At 52.1% G+C, this 13,367-nt stretch overlaps 1 pseudogene; it reads right to left on the bottom strand.

Moving 5' to 3' along the window:
• Nucleotides 1–449: 449 nt before the first annotated feature.
• On the bottom strand, nt 450–12,476 carry LOC149347584 (uncharacterized; annotated as a pseudogene).
• Between the last annotated feature and the right edge of the window lie 891 nt (nt 12,477–13,367).

Genomic DNA, 13,367 nt, shown 5'->3' with positions numbered 1-13,367 from the left:
GCTCGGCGAAGTTCGTTAGAAGGCCCCGCCTCCCACTTTGTACTTACGACAGCGTCCTGTGTATCGAGTGCCGCCAGGATGGAGACGTCTGATCAGGTGGGCGGTGCCACGAAGAATGACGACATACGCAAGGTTGTGCAAAAAACTAATTCAAAACCAATAAATCACTCTTTCCTAGTGGCCTCTACAAAGCAGTGTAAAGCGTGGCTCGGCCACCCTAGTCGTATCCGACTGGTTAGAAATGCATTCGCCAGCCTCAGGGAGTGTTTTCATCGTAACCTCCATACCACCCCCCCCCCCTCCCCCATCGTTTGTTAGATACCCGGCGGACAATACGGCCCATCTGATCTCCAATCTTGGGGAGATTCTGCAGGGTTGTATCGATCTTGAGGTTGCGGCGAATAAAGAGTCCCTACACTCCTACCTCATCGCGTTCAGGGAAAGGGCCGCTAGCAAGGGAGGCACTGCGGGTTTGGCCTAAGGTGCACGAAGTCTGATTTGGTCTCGGAGCATTCCAGGCCACAGCGGAGAGCGTGTAGGTCCACGATAGTCGCCGCTTGTTGCTGGTTGTCCTGGATCTGTCGCAACGAACCATGTGTTGCCCAGAGCGTGATGTATTCGGCATGCAGGGCATACCTGATGCATTGGACATCATCAAGCAGTGCGGGAAGGTGAACCATGGGGAAATTAAAGAGGAGGGGAGAGAACTGCTCCCTGTGGAGTTCCTCTGTACCTAGAGGGTACGGATCATGCTCCTGGTCTTGGGTGCGTATATAGGTTTGCCGATCAGTGCAAAATAGGAGAGTTTCCTAATTCAGCGCCATCTATCGAGTGAAACGCGAAGCTTTAGCTGCCGCCATTAGCGTGGCGAGCCACTCCGGTAGCATCCGTGCACGCACGCAGACGCGACGCCGTCCGTGCGGAATCGCCCGCTTTCCCCGCGTTTCACAATCGCTGTGTTGAGAATTACCCGCATCATGCCCGTTCACTGCTGTGTGCCACTGTGCAAGCAAAGAGGAGTGCTCGACGAAAACGGCTCGAATGCAAGTACACTCATTATCAACCTTTTCTCATTCATGCACTTAGTTCGTGCGTGACCTTGCGTCTACTTCTTTTTTTGTAGGTGTCCTTCTATTCCTTCCCACGGGACGCTTATTGGAAGAAGAGGTGGCTGATTGCCATTAAACGTGACGAGGGGAAGTTTTTCAAGGTCACAAAATTCACCAAAATGTGTTCTAGGCATTTCGTGGAAGACTGCTATCTTCGAAACGTAGCGGGGAATCGGCGTTTTCTCAGACAAGATGCTGTGCCGACTGTGTTTGCCTTCTCCGCGCCGAAGCCTCCGCCGAGAAGAATATTACCATCTAAGCATAAGTTGATATTATATTGTGACGACTGAAAGAGAAAATTCAGGGGGCACTTTGGCTCTCTGAAGTCCTGCAAGGCGAAAGCGTTTCCTGGCCACTGTTTGTTTTTATTTACTTTTTATTTTTCATATTGTTCTTTATTTATTTTTGCTCCTTTTCTTAAGTTTATTGTTTTTATTTTCACATCTTATTTTTATTTGGTGTTTATTTTTTTTTTATTTTTTTATTTTCCTTTTCTCGGCTTTACTCGTTTTATTTTATTTATGAAGCCCATGGATTCACTAGATGCGCCTTTATTCATGCTGGAACCTTGAGCCTTTTAAGCAGCGACGCCGAAAGGCGCACGAATCTGCCGACGCGTCTGTCGACACGGCTGCCGACGCGCCTGTCGACTCTCCTGCCGACGCGTCTGCTAACGACAGTATGAGACATTAAACGCTGCCGCCTTAAAACCTCAAAACAGGCATTCATGCAGCATCAACTCTGCCACCAAAAGTGCTAGTGCCGCTACATCCGACCTTGTGCCGCCCACCGATGTTGTCACCGAGCCACCGGAGGCGGCGGAAATGGGCGACGGGAGCATTCCTGCCGAGGCCAGCTCATCGAGCAGCATCGGTGACGACCCTGCGTGCGATTGTGTGTGCTCGCGGGAAATGGCGGACCCCAAGCAAAAAGTTGAAGCTCTTGTGGCACATATTGAAACCCTTGAGGCAAAGCTTAAGGGCCAGGCAGAGGAACTGAGCTTAGCGAAAGCCTCTTTCTACAGGGTGCAACGCGAAGGTGAGCTTGTAGAAGCTAAAAATGTGCAGCTTGAAAAACGACTGAGTCGAAAATTTTCTATTGAATGTTTTAAAGACAGCCCTGAATACATAGCATTCTACACGAGCCTTCCAAGCTATGAGGCTTTCATAAGCTTTTATGATTTCCTTGATCCAGGGGAGAACTGCGAAAATGTTAAGGCCTGGTCAAGGAGCTATGAGGAGGGCACTAACAATGCTGGAAGGCCCCATTTGCTGCCTGCCAAGGAACAGCTGTTCTTAGTGCTCGTGGGGCTTCGTCTTGGTCGGCTCGAAAAAGACCTGCCTACAGGTTTAGGATTTCACTGGCAACAGTATCTAGGCTGTGCGCGACCTGCATTAGCTTCATGTGCTTGCAGACAGGCCAGCTTAACCTCTGGATGTCTAAAGAAGAAGTAGAGTCAATGCCAGCTGTGTTTACCACACAGGGGTACTCAAGTACTAGAGTAATCATAGATGCAACAGAGCTATGGCACCAGATGGGACGATCACTTTCTTGTCGAAACTATTTCCCGGGTCGATTTCTGACAAGGACTTGGTGCTGAAATGTGGATTTCTGAAGCTCGAGTTTCAGCCTGGAGACACAGTCATGGCTGACATGGGATTTAATATAGATGACCTCCTTAGTAAGATTGGTGTCGCACTGAATAATCCCCCATTTTTACGGAGAGACTTTTTCACAGCAGAAGAAGTAACCGGAACACAAGAAATAGCAAAATTAAGGATTCATGTTGAGAGGCGTATTCAGCGCACCAAAGCATTCCACATCTTCGACAGGCCGGTTCCACTGACCATAGCGCCTGTCATCAATGAAATGTGGGCTGTTTGTGCATTTCTGACCAATCTCCAGAGCCCGCTTATAGGGTGCAACGATACTGAATAATGCATGCGCAATAATTGGTGGTATTTTCATCGCTGTAGATGTATGCATTTTCTTCCCTTCTTTGCAAATGTATAAGGGATGTTACTGTACGATGTTTTATTATGCGGCATGCTCGATTCAATGTATAGAATGCCTGGACTCCATCAGGCACAGCACATCTGCCCTTGCATCCAAGACCTCGCTATCTGAATAAAAGGTTGGTTAGTTTATGGGGTTTAACGTCCGAAAACGACTAAGGCTATGAATAAAAGACATTAATATCATTTGTATATGTTTCATGTCGAAATGTAATAGACAGTGAAGCAGTTGTGTTATCATTTTCCACGGCCTTTGATGACCTGTAGTTTATTGCTCTGCCAAAAATGGGAGAAGTTTGTCAAAGTAGAATTTGTCTAGCTTGTTTTTACATAGCTGCCAAGCAGTTTTATCGAACGTTATCCTTTCGATGACAATGAAATGTGGTGAATAGACAACAAAGTCTGCCCATGCAAGGCCAGTTAGTGCCATTTGGCCAAGAACTTGATAGTAATGAAAATCGTGGCGATGAAGCCTGATGACTCCGGTCACGTCCTTCACAAGGCATGACCCTTCTAGGTTCGGGAAATCTATATCCTTCATTGAGTAAGGACATTTGACCTAACAATTCCATGGCTGCCTTCTTCTGGGTCCCAGACTATCCTATCTGGTGAGGCTCCCAGCCATGGGCAAGCTGGACTTACAGCAAATCCACAAAAAAAAGTCTGCACATCGTGCTGCAGTGCCTGCATTGTCGTCACATATCGGGGTATGGCTTGCTGCTCATTTGAAATGCCGTACCTGAAATGAAGATACCAAAAATAGTCATCCACACTGCACTGAAAAGCAATATCTCCAGTTCACACAGAAAGGCTGCCAGTGAAAGCAGAAATATGATCATTAAGTAACCCATGCCGAACAATATTACCTACCTTATAATTGTATTAAACTTTGTTGCACCAGAGTGAAGCTGTTGTATCGAAGTGCTTTCGAATGTGTGTCTGTCAAAATGAACCGAGTTTGTTACAAGACGGCATGAACACTTATGGCGAAATAACCTGTGCATGGATGGAAGAAATATTTTTTTCATGTCCAAGTTTGAATAAGAATGTACAAAAGCAGGGAGCACTAAATATTCATAAAGAGTTTTATTTCATGCACTGAACTTTTCGTTACTTTTGCATGCTTTTATGCTACCAGTGTTTGTTCACAGCGCTGCTAAAGGTTTCATGGCAGATCAACTAGCCCTTACTGCCCTCTTCCTGCGATTATGTGATGCATTACTACAGGCCCCTTCATAGGCTGAGTCACTTTGGGATGTTAAACCCCATAAACCAAACCGTTACTACAGAGTCAATGCCCCGGCTTGTGTCCATACCAGAAAAAGGCGTCATAAAATGTATCACACTGCAACAGGTCATCCTAAAAGATTGATGCATTTTAAAAGCAATGCATGAAAGGATTAGTCTGAGCACAAGACTATTTTTACATGTAAAAATGGTGCTTACTGGATTGCACTAACTCGTGACAGGTCCCTCTCGGCAGTCAAGTTTTTAAGCCCCTTCACTGTCGAGTTCTCCCGCTTCATAACTGCACCAAAGTTGGATGCGGTCAGCCGTTGACGGGGTGGTGGTGGTGAAAACATTTATTAATCATAAAGAGAGGTGTTGGGGGTCGTGACCTGAAGGGTCACGCCCTTACAACCACTAGGTGGGATGCCTAGTCAGGCACACCATTGGCGTTTGCCGCAACCCGGGCGCGCTCTGTTAAGGCCCTTTGGTCCTCGAGGGTGCAGCAACCGGACAGGGTCGCCTCCCAGTCCTCTCGGGTGGGGTTCGGGATAGGGGGTAGGGATGGGTTCTGCTGGCAGGCCCACACCATGTGGTAGGTGTCAGACACCTCCCCACAGTGTGAGCACCGCCCGTCGAATTTAGGATCGAAATGCTGTAGAATTGCCGGGCACAACATCGTGTTGGTGAGCAGGTGCAGGAGTACCCGCTCGTTGACCTTCCCCAGCCCTTTGCATGGGGTGGGAAGAGTTTGGTGCGTGGATTTGTAATAATCGCATATTTCCTTAAAAGTGTAAATCGGATTGAAATGGAAGTCCTGGTCGGCGTCGGGTCCCGTGGGAAATGCCCGGAGAGAGAGCGCGCGGGCGGCGGCGTCGGCTGTCTCATTTCCGTGGACGCCTTGGTGACCTGGAGCCCAAACGATAGATCGGTGCGCGGGATCCGAGTCTCGGCTACAATTTTGGTAAATACGATAAGCTAGGGGAGTAACCCACCCTTGCGTGACGTTTCGACAAGCCCCTCGTGAGTCGGTGATTATGTATTTGGAGGAGGTGTCAGGGGCTGCCAAAGCGATGGCAACCTCTTCTGCGTGACTGGGCCTTGAAAGTAAGGGCGTCTACTGTTTTACCCTCGTGGACGACCGCGGCCGTGTACCATCCCCTGGATTCCGGGCCGGACGCGTCCACGTAGAAGACTCCTGGTTTGCTCCGAAAATGGCGGTCCAAGGCTTCCGCCCGCGCCAGGCGCCTGCCATTATGATCCTCTTTGGACATATTGGTGGGGAGAGGCCGCACGTGGAGGGCGCGTCTCCAGTGTACGGGAAGGCGGCATCTCTCCTCTGTGAATTGAGTGTGCTGGATGTGTAGTCGGGCTAAAAGGCGGCGACCTGACCCTGTCTTTGTGAGACGAGTGTATTGGTTGTTGAGGTGGGCGTCCCGAAGCTCCCTAAAAGTGTTCACTATCCCCAGTGCCATAAGGCGGCTGGTAGAGGTAGAAACTGGGAGGTCCAGCGCTCGTTTCATGATTTTGCGGAGGATGACCTCGAGGGAATCCTCCTCCTGTTTCCGCAGGTGGAGGTAGGGAGTCGAATGGAAGATTCGACTGGTCACGAATGCGTTCGCCAGCCGCAAGGCGTCTTTGCATCGTAACCCACCGCGCTTGTTGGAAGCCCGACGGACCATGCGGCCCACCTGGTCCCCCACCTGCCGGAGCTTGGCGAGTGTTGTGTCGCAGCGTCGCTGGTTGTGTATGAAGAGTCCAAGGACTCTGATTTCCTTGGATTCGCGAATGGGACCGCTTTGCAACGAGAGATTGATTTGGGTCGAGCATGTGCGCGAGGGACGTAAATGCACGAATTCCGATTTCTGCGGGGAGCATTGCAGACCACAGTCTCGAGCATAGCGGCCCACTATGCTAGCGTCCGTTTGCAGGCTGGTCTCCATATCCCCCAGGCGTCCTTGCGCAGCCCAGATGGTGATGTCGTCGGCGTACAGCGCGTGCTGGACCCCTTCGACCGCACCAAGCAGGGCGGGTAGGCGCATCATGGCAAAGTTGAATAGCAGAGGGGACAGCACCGCGCCTTGTGGAGTCCCCCTCGTGCCGAGCAGGAAAGGTCCGTGGTTTCGTCCTCTATTCGGATGTAGGGCAGTCTGTCCGTGAGAAATTGTTTAACGTAATTGAAGGTATTGGTGCCGCAGTGAGTTTGACTCAAATGTGTGAGTATGACGTCGTGAGTCACGTTATCGAACGCTCCTTTCAGGTCGAGCGCAAGGACAATTTTATCGTTTTGGGGGTGTGTAATGGGGTTCAAGATTTCGCGGTCGAGTTGGAGCAGGACATCCTGTGCGCATCTATGTGGGCGAAATCCGAACATGGTGTCCGCGAAGGTGTTGTGTTGTTCGAGGTACTCGGACAGCCGATCCCGCACCATCGTCTCCATCAATTTTCACACACACGAGGTGAGAGAGATGGGGCGGAGGTTGTTCGTGTCGATCGGTTTTCCGGCCTTCGGGATGAAGGTGACAAGGGCCGTTTTCCAGTCAATGGGGAGCGGGGTTTCCCCCGTCCAGATCGCATTGATGTATTCTAGAAGGCACTGGTACGCTGAATCAGGAAGGTTCGCCAAAAGTTTGACGGTGACCTTGTCCCGACCCGGCGTGGTGCCCCTCTTCATTTTGGACAGACCCGCCCGCAGATCGTGAAGCTGGAAAGCCTTGTCCAACTCCGAGTTTTCCCTGCCGGCGTAGGAGTAGGCCGATCTGCGGGCGTCCTGCGTTGTGCACAGGTAGCGATCCCGGAGCGCCTGTGCCAACTGCGTTGTATTTCCTTGGAATGCGTGCATGGCTTTGTGTAGTTGCTTCTGCGTTTCTGTGCGGGTATGTGTCGGGTTGATGAGGGCTCGGAAAAGCCGCCACGTGTTGCGGCTCGACATCTGCCTCGCCACCGTGTTGCAGCGATCTACCCAGTTGGAGTCAGCGAGTTGGGCCGCGTACTCTGCTGCCTGCCGGGTGAGGTCCGCAATGCGCGCTTTGAGCTTCTTGTTGTGTTTCTGGCGCTTCCAGCGGCGCGTGAGGCCGCGGCGCGCTTCCCAGAGGTGGAGGAGGTGGTTGTCCGCGTCCGTGACCACCTCTGTAAGCTGTATCTGCTTCTCGTGGGAGCGAAGGTGCGATATGACTGACCGGGACCAGTTTGCGTATCCTTGCTCTGTGATATTCGTATTGGTGTCGGATGGGAAATTTTTGCGAAAGGTGGTCCAATTGGGGATGCGTGCTAGTGTGGTAGGGCGCTTTAGGGGGCGTGTATAAACAGTGGTGTTGATGATGCAGTGGTCGCTGCCGAGGGTATCCTCGTTGTTGATCCAGTCTGCGTGTCTTATGTTACGAGTGAAGGTAAGGTCCGGGCAAGTGTCTCGGGTCACCGAGTTGCCTACGCGGGTAGGAAATGCCGGGTCGGTGTGGAGGGTGAGGCCCAGTGTGGACGCCAGCTCCGCCAGCATGCGTCCGCGCACTTCCTCCTTACGATAGCCCCATAGCTGACTAGAGGCGTTGAAGTCGCCCACAATCAGTAGGGGGTCGCGACCCGCCTCTTTAAGTGCACGGCTAAAGAGGTCCGCGAAGGTCACTCGCTTCAGTTTCGGGGAGCAGTATGCATTAAGTACGTGCAGGGGAGGATCCGATCGGCGAAGGGGAAGGATCCTTACCATAGCGTACGAGTACGGTATGTTGAGATCGAGGTCGATTTCGGTTGCTCTGTACGACTTGTGTACGAGGAGACACGACGAGGGGTCTCGCTGGAACGTCACGTAGTTAGTCAGTTTTGCCGCCGCTCCTGGCTCCTGGAGGGCGACCACGGCGGGTAAAGCCTCGAAAGTTTCTAGGTAGAGGCGCAGGTTCGCGCGTTTCTCCCGAGCCTTGAAGCCTCTACAATTCCACTGCGTTACGGTTACCAGTGTGTGTGTTTTCGGAGGAGGGGAACGCTTGTTAGGCCGTGCCGCCATCATTAGGATTAGAGCTGAGAGACGGGGGCTGATTGGACTCTGGCCTAAAGCCAGCACTGGGTGGGGGTGTGGCGTTGGAGTCCTGCGATACCGCGTCTCTGGGATTGCAAATAATTTTCTTGTGCGTATTGAAGGCTCGGATCCCCTCGAACCGCCGACTGATCCGGGTAGTTTTTTATTTCATGCAGCGGCTTATGGCTGCAGGGACCGATGCCGAGCATTTGGACTGCATGCAGTTCATAGCCGTTTCCACCATTTTCTGAAGCTGGGAAGTGAGACGCGCCTCCATCGCGGCCATTGCCGACGCGAACGCGGGCGGCAGTTCGGGCTCACACTCCATGGCGTCGGAACTCGGGATACCCGTCGCGGCAGCTAACTTTTCTTCTAAATTTTGAATTTTGGCGAGCAGTTGCCCGATCTGTGCTCTAAGCTGCTCATTTTGCCGGCGGCTTTCGACATCTACGCCGTAAGCCGAGGAGGGGGAAGTGGACGACGGGGAGGGAGGGGAGGAAGCGACCCCTGCCCAGCTGCTCACCTGAGTGTGTTGTTGCTGCGCCGGGGCCCGGGCTCCGGCAGCGCCACTTGGTTTGAGGGTGGGAAAGTTCTTGGCGTAGTCTCCGCTAGAGGGCGGTGGCGGTGCCTGCTTTTTCTTCCTGTTTTTCTTCTTTCTCTTCTTCTCTCCCGTTGACTTCAGTCCGGGAGATGAGGAAGCCGCGTTGACGTTTTCCTCGAGCGAGCCGGTGGCGTTATTGCCACGTACCGCGCCGCCAATGGCTCCGCCAGTGGTGGGATCTTGTCTGTTTCCAGACTCTGGCTTTTCGAATCCTCCATGTCGAGAGGGCTTGACACCGGCGAGATGAAGTCGGCGGAATTTTGCCGTGCAATCTTTGGAGCCCGTGGGGTGGGCTAGTCCACAGATTGCACATGTTGGGTTGCACTCATGTGGCGCAGGGCCATCCTGCGTCACAGTAACATTTTGGCCGCAAAGGCCACACTTAGATGAATTCGGAGTGGGGCAAGTGTCCGTGCGGTGTCCCACAGTACCACACTTTACACAGGCGGGCACGGTTCGCTTGTATTCTCGGACGGGGGTAAGTTCCCCGTTGTAGTGGACGTACAGCGGGACCACCTTTCCCACAAAGGTGATCACCGCGATGGACGATTTTCCAAGGCGGCGAATGCTGGCAATCTGCCCGCCTCGCCAGGCAATTTGGGCGGTGAGCGTTGCGCTGGTTTCCTCGTCGGCGATGCCTCCGATGACGCCGCGGCATACGTCTCCGGTTTGTTTCAAATGCCCGTGTACGGGCAGGGTGCCTTTGCTCGTGGTCAAACTGATATCGCCGATCAGGTGATGTGCGAGGTGCGGATTCCGTACGCCTACAAAGAGCAGATTCTGCTCCCAGGTGGGGACGATGTTGAGAATGTTCTCGGCAGCAGAGATGCCGAGGTGCGAGTTCAGAGCTTTGCCCAACTCACCACGTCGGAAGGTATTCCGTAGGTCGGAGGTGACCCTGGGCTTGAGGATGACAACGTAGTCTTCAGGGTGCATCTGTGGCATAGGACGCGGCTTCCACTGACGCCACTGGGCTTGTTTTCTAAGTGATGAGGCAGGCCCGTGCGTGAGGCCTTGCTGCGTAGCTTGGGAGGCCATCGATGTGGCAGCCTGCTTGTTGGAGCCGGCTCTGCCCCGCCGGTTGACGAGTTGGAAGAGCTCCTCGTGCTCGAAACGGGCAGGTTCCGCAGGAGCTTCAGGTTGGGTAGCTGGAACAGTCGTCCAGGCCATTTCGGAAGGGTCGTAGCCCCTGAGAGGGGCTTGAGAAGCCATCTTGAGAAGTAGCGAGGGTGTCACCGCCGCGGGAGCGACGCAGCCGTTAGGCGTAGCGTCCACTCCTCGCGGCAAAATGGAAATCTCCCCTCACAATGCGAAAATTTGGCCCACCTGGTGAAATTTGGTGGCTCCAGAGTCCTGGTGATGTTAGGAATCCACTCGTTCAAATTTTAAGAGAGGCCGATTTGATGCGCCGCAAGAATTAGCGACACTTGACGGAGCCGATATGGCATGCGTCCCTTCGCGTTCTAGCGTCTCCACGGTCCAGCCGTTGACGGCGGACTGCCTTCCATGCAGCACTCTTATTTTGCCCACGGGTACTTTTCTCCAGTTGAAGAGCCTCGGTGATGGTGAGAGTTAGTGACTGCAAAAAAAAACAGAATTATATGCTTGCTTACGTAAAACCAGGTAGACTCCAGCAGCAGCTCTGCTTCGACTAGCAGATTTGTATTTGAGAGCAACAACAATTTGCTGTGCATGATGGTTGACGGCGGACTGCCTTCCATGCAGCACTCTTATTTTGCCCACGGGTACTTTTCTCCAGTTGAAGAGCCTCGGTGATGGTGAGAGTTAGTGACTGCAAAAAAAAAACAGAATAATATGCTTGCTTAGGCAAAACCAGGTAGACTCCAGCAGCAGCTCTGCTTCGACTAGCAGATTTGTATTTGAGAGCAACAACAATTTGTTGTGCATGATGGTTGAAATATATGTGCACATATGTTTACGCAGAATAAATAGCTACATTCAGCACTTTAACATATTAATACACCATCCTGCGTTATACGCACGTATGTTATATGCACTTAAGAAAATAAAACTCAAAGCTGCAGCTGTGGACATTTTTTGGACATACTAGCCACATTCTTCTTACCATAAATTATTCAAATGTGACATGTGTATTTACCTCAATTATGGCTTTCTGTGGTGGTGGCAGGTGTTGAGCTGAAGCCACTTACACTGATGTTGAACGGATTATAGCTGGTTCTGGTGGAACAGAGTCGGCGCCTCTCACTGTGGAACCCAACTTGATGTCTGGACTAACATGGCTTGAGAAATGGTGAGGCACTAATGGCTTCCGGCACCATAACATACTCCCTTCGCAAGTTTCTCCATAGGAAGAATTTGCTGTTTTCACTGTCATTGCCTGCAAGTGCTCTGAAAATGGGGTTGGTTCCAGTGCTGAGAGGTCTCGTCCGAATTTCAGAGCAGCCTTTTTGACATCCCCTGCAAGCCTGGGTTTTTTGCGCGCTTCGTAAAGTCGAGAAGCCTTGGCACACTCCAGACCATCGGGCCGTACGGATCTCCAATCTACTTCGTCTACTGCGCTCCACGATATCTTGTCTCCACGCGGTCGCCTCCACTTCTGCGGCAGTTCCGTGCAAGACAACTCAGGCGGCAGTTCTTCGTATCCTTGCTCCTTTAGTAGCACAATAGACTTCAGGAATGCCAGAGCGTGGTATCACGCACCGTTCTCCCGAGCAGCGCACTCACATGTGCAGCCTTCGATGAAGCCGTCTTGCGTTATCACAGCACTGACTTGGTATTGCGATGCAGTCTTCTTCTGGCTTCTAAAGCATCGAGCGGGCACACGCACGAACGTGCAGTCACTGCAAAAGAAAAAAAAGACGATCAAAGTAACTAACATTCCTTACAGCACGAACGAAGTGAAAAAATAGCAGGCACTCGGTTTAACTAGCCATGCCTGCTCTCCAGTGCAGCCCCATAAAGAATGAGAGTTTGTATGACAGTTTAGAGAACACAATGATCATTTATATAGCAAAGAGCGCTGGAAAACAATAAAAGCACAGTCGCACAATGTGGCAGCTTACCGTGTAGTGAATGATGACGTTTCGATGGAATCGCACTGAATGTAGCTTTCGGCGACAAACTTGTGGCTGCGGTCATCGTTCCGCTTGCCGAGGCTCCTTGAAGCGCTGTAAGCTTGTATTCTGTCGGTGGTCAGGCTCTTCGGAATAATAGAGAGGCTTCTGGTCCACGACATTGCTAAGGAAGGATAGTTACACTGTCCAAATGGGCTCAGTAAAGCAAGGGAGAACGCGGAGGCTGTCAAAGCAGCGTAGCAGCGGGAGCCGTCGCCAAGCTAATGGCGGACACACCGGCGACCAGTGTTGCCGGACCGAATTAGGAAATTCTCCTATCGTCTGATCTACCTAAACGTCGTGTGGCCACAGTTCGTCTGTGACTAATACGGCACTTTATCTCCACTTGCAGAAATGTGACAAGAACGCACTAGAGGCGATCCACTGCAAAATTGCAGAGCGCACCCTCGACGTCCCCATCACGACGTCCAATCAACGGCTCATCGATGACCAAAACCTTTGAGGAGCTACGCGAGGCGCACTTCCACAATCACTACCTGCGGTTGAACAAATCTCAGCCGCCAAAAGCCCCTTAAACCGCCTGCACATTGCCTACAAAGCGCATGCAGTGGAAAGGAAGACGGTTCCACACGACTGGCGCCACGCGGTGCAGCTCCAGCCTCTGCCACAGAACATGACGAAGGAGACTCAAAATGGCTGTCGAACCGTGCGCTTTACGGCCCTTAACGACCGCTATGGCTCTCGCTAAGGAGTCTTCTACACGGATGCTGCTGGCCCACACCACGGGGGATGGTATACGGCCGCAATAATCCATCAAAATACGTACGTTCAGGGACTCACTTTCCGTGCGCCCAACATTACACACGCGGAGGAGGTTGCCATAGCACTCGCCGCTCCAGAACCATACTCCCGGCTAATCATTGCCGACTCCCGGGCAGCGTGTAAAAATCCACAACAAGGACGCATACCTCAACGTGCCGCCAAAATGTGACATAGATGCGGTACCGCGACACCCCGAACACACGTGTCATCATCCGGACCCCAGCACATGCTGGACTAGAGGGAAACGAGGTTGCAGACGCCTCAACCTGCGCGCTCAACCACCGAGCATCGCCTCGACACTCAACGCCTGAGGTATCAGAACCTAATCCGGCTATCACCTACAAGCAAATTATTCAATTTTATCAAACATCGCATACCCGCTTTCATCCCCCTGCGAAAGGGCTAACGAAAAGCGACGAGCGTTGGCTCCTTCGCTTGTATACCATCACGGTACTGTGGCCGGCGGCTGTCGGCGGTGTTCAGCATGCGCTGTACGCCGATGACATCACCATCTGGGCCACTACGGGA

Source organism: Amblyomma mixtum, chromosome 4 (assembly GCF_055824585.1).
Source record: "Amblyomma mixtum isolate Tamu chromosome 4, ASM5582458v1, whole genome shotgun sequence".
Lineage (NCBI taxonomy): Eukaryota > Metazoa > Arthropoda > Arachnida > Ixodida > Ixodidae > Amblyomma > Amblyomma mixtum.
This window is presented reverse-complemented; position numbering and strand designations above follow the sequence as displayed.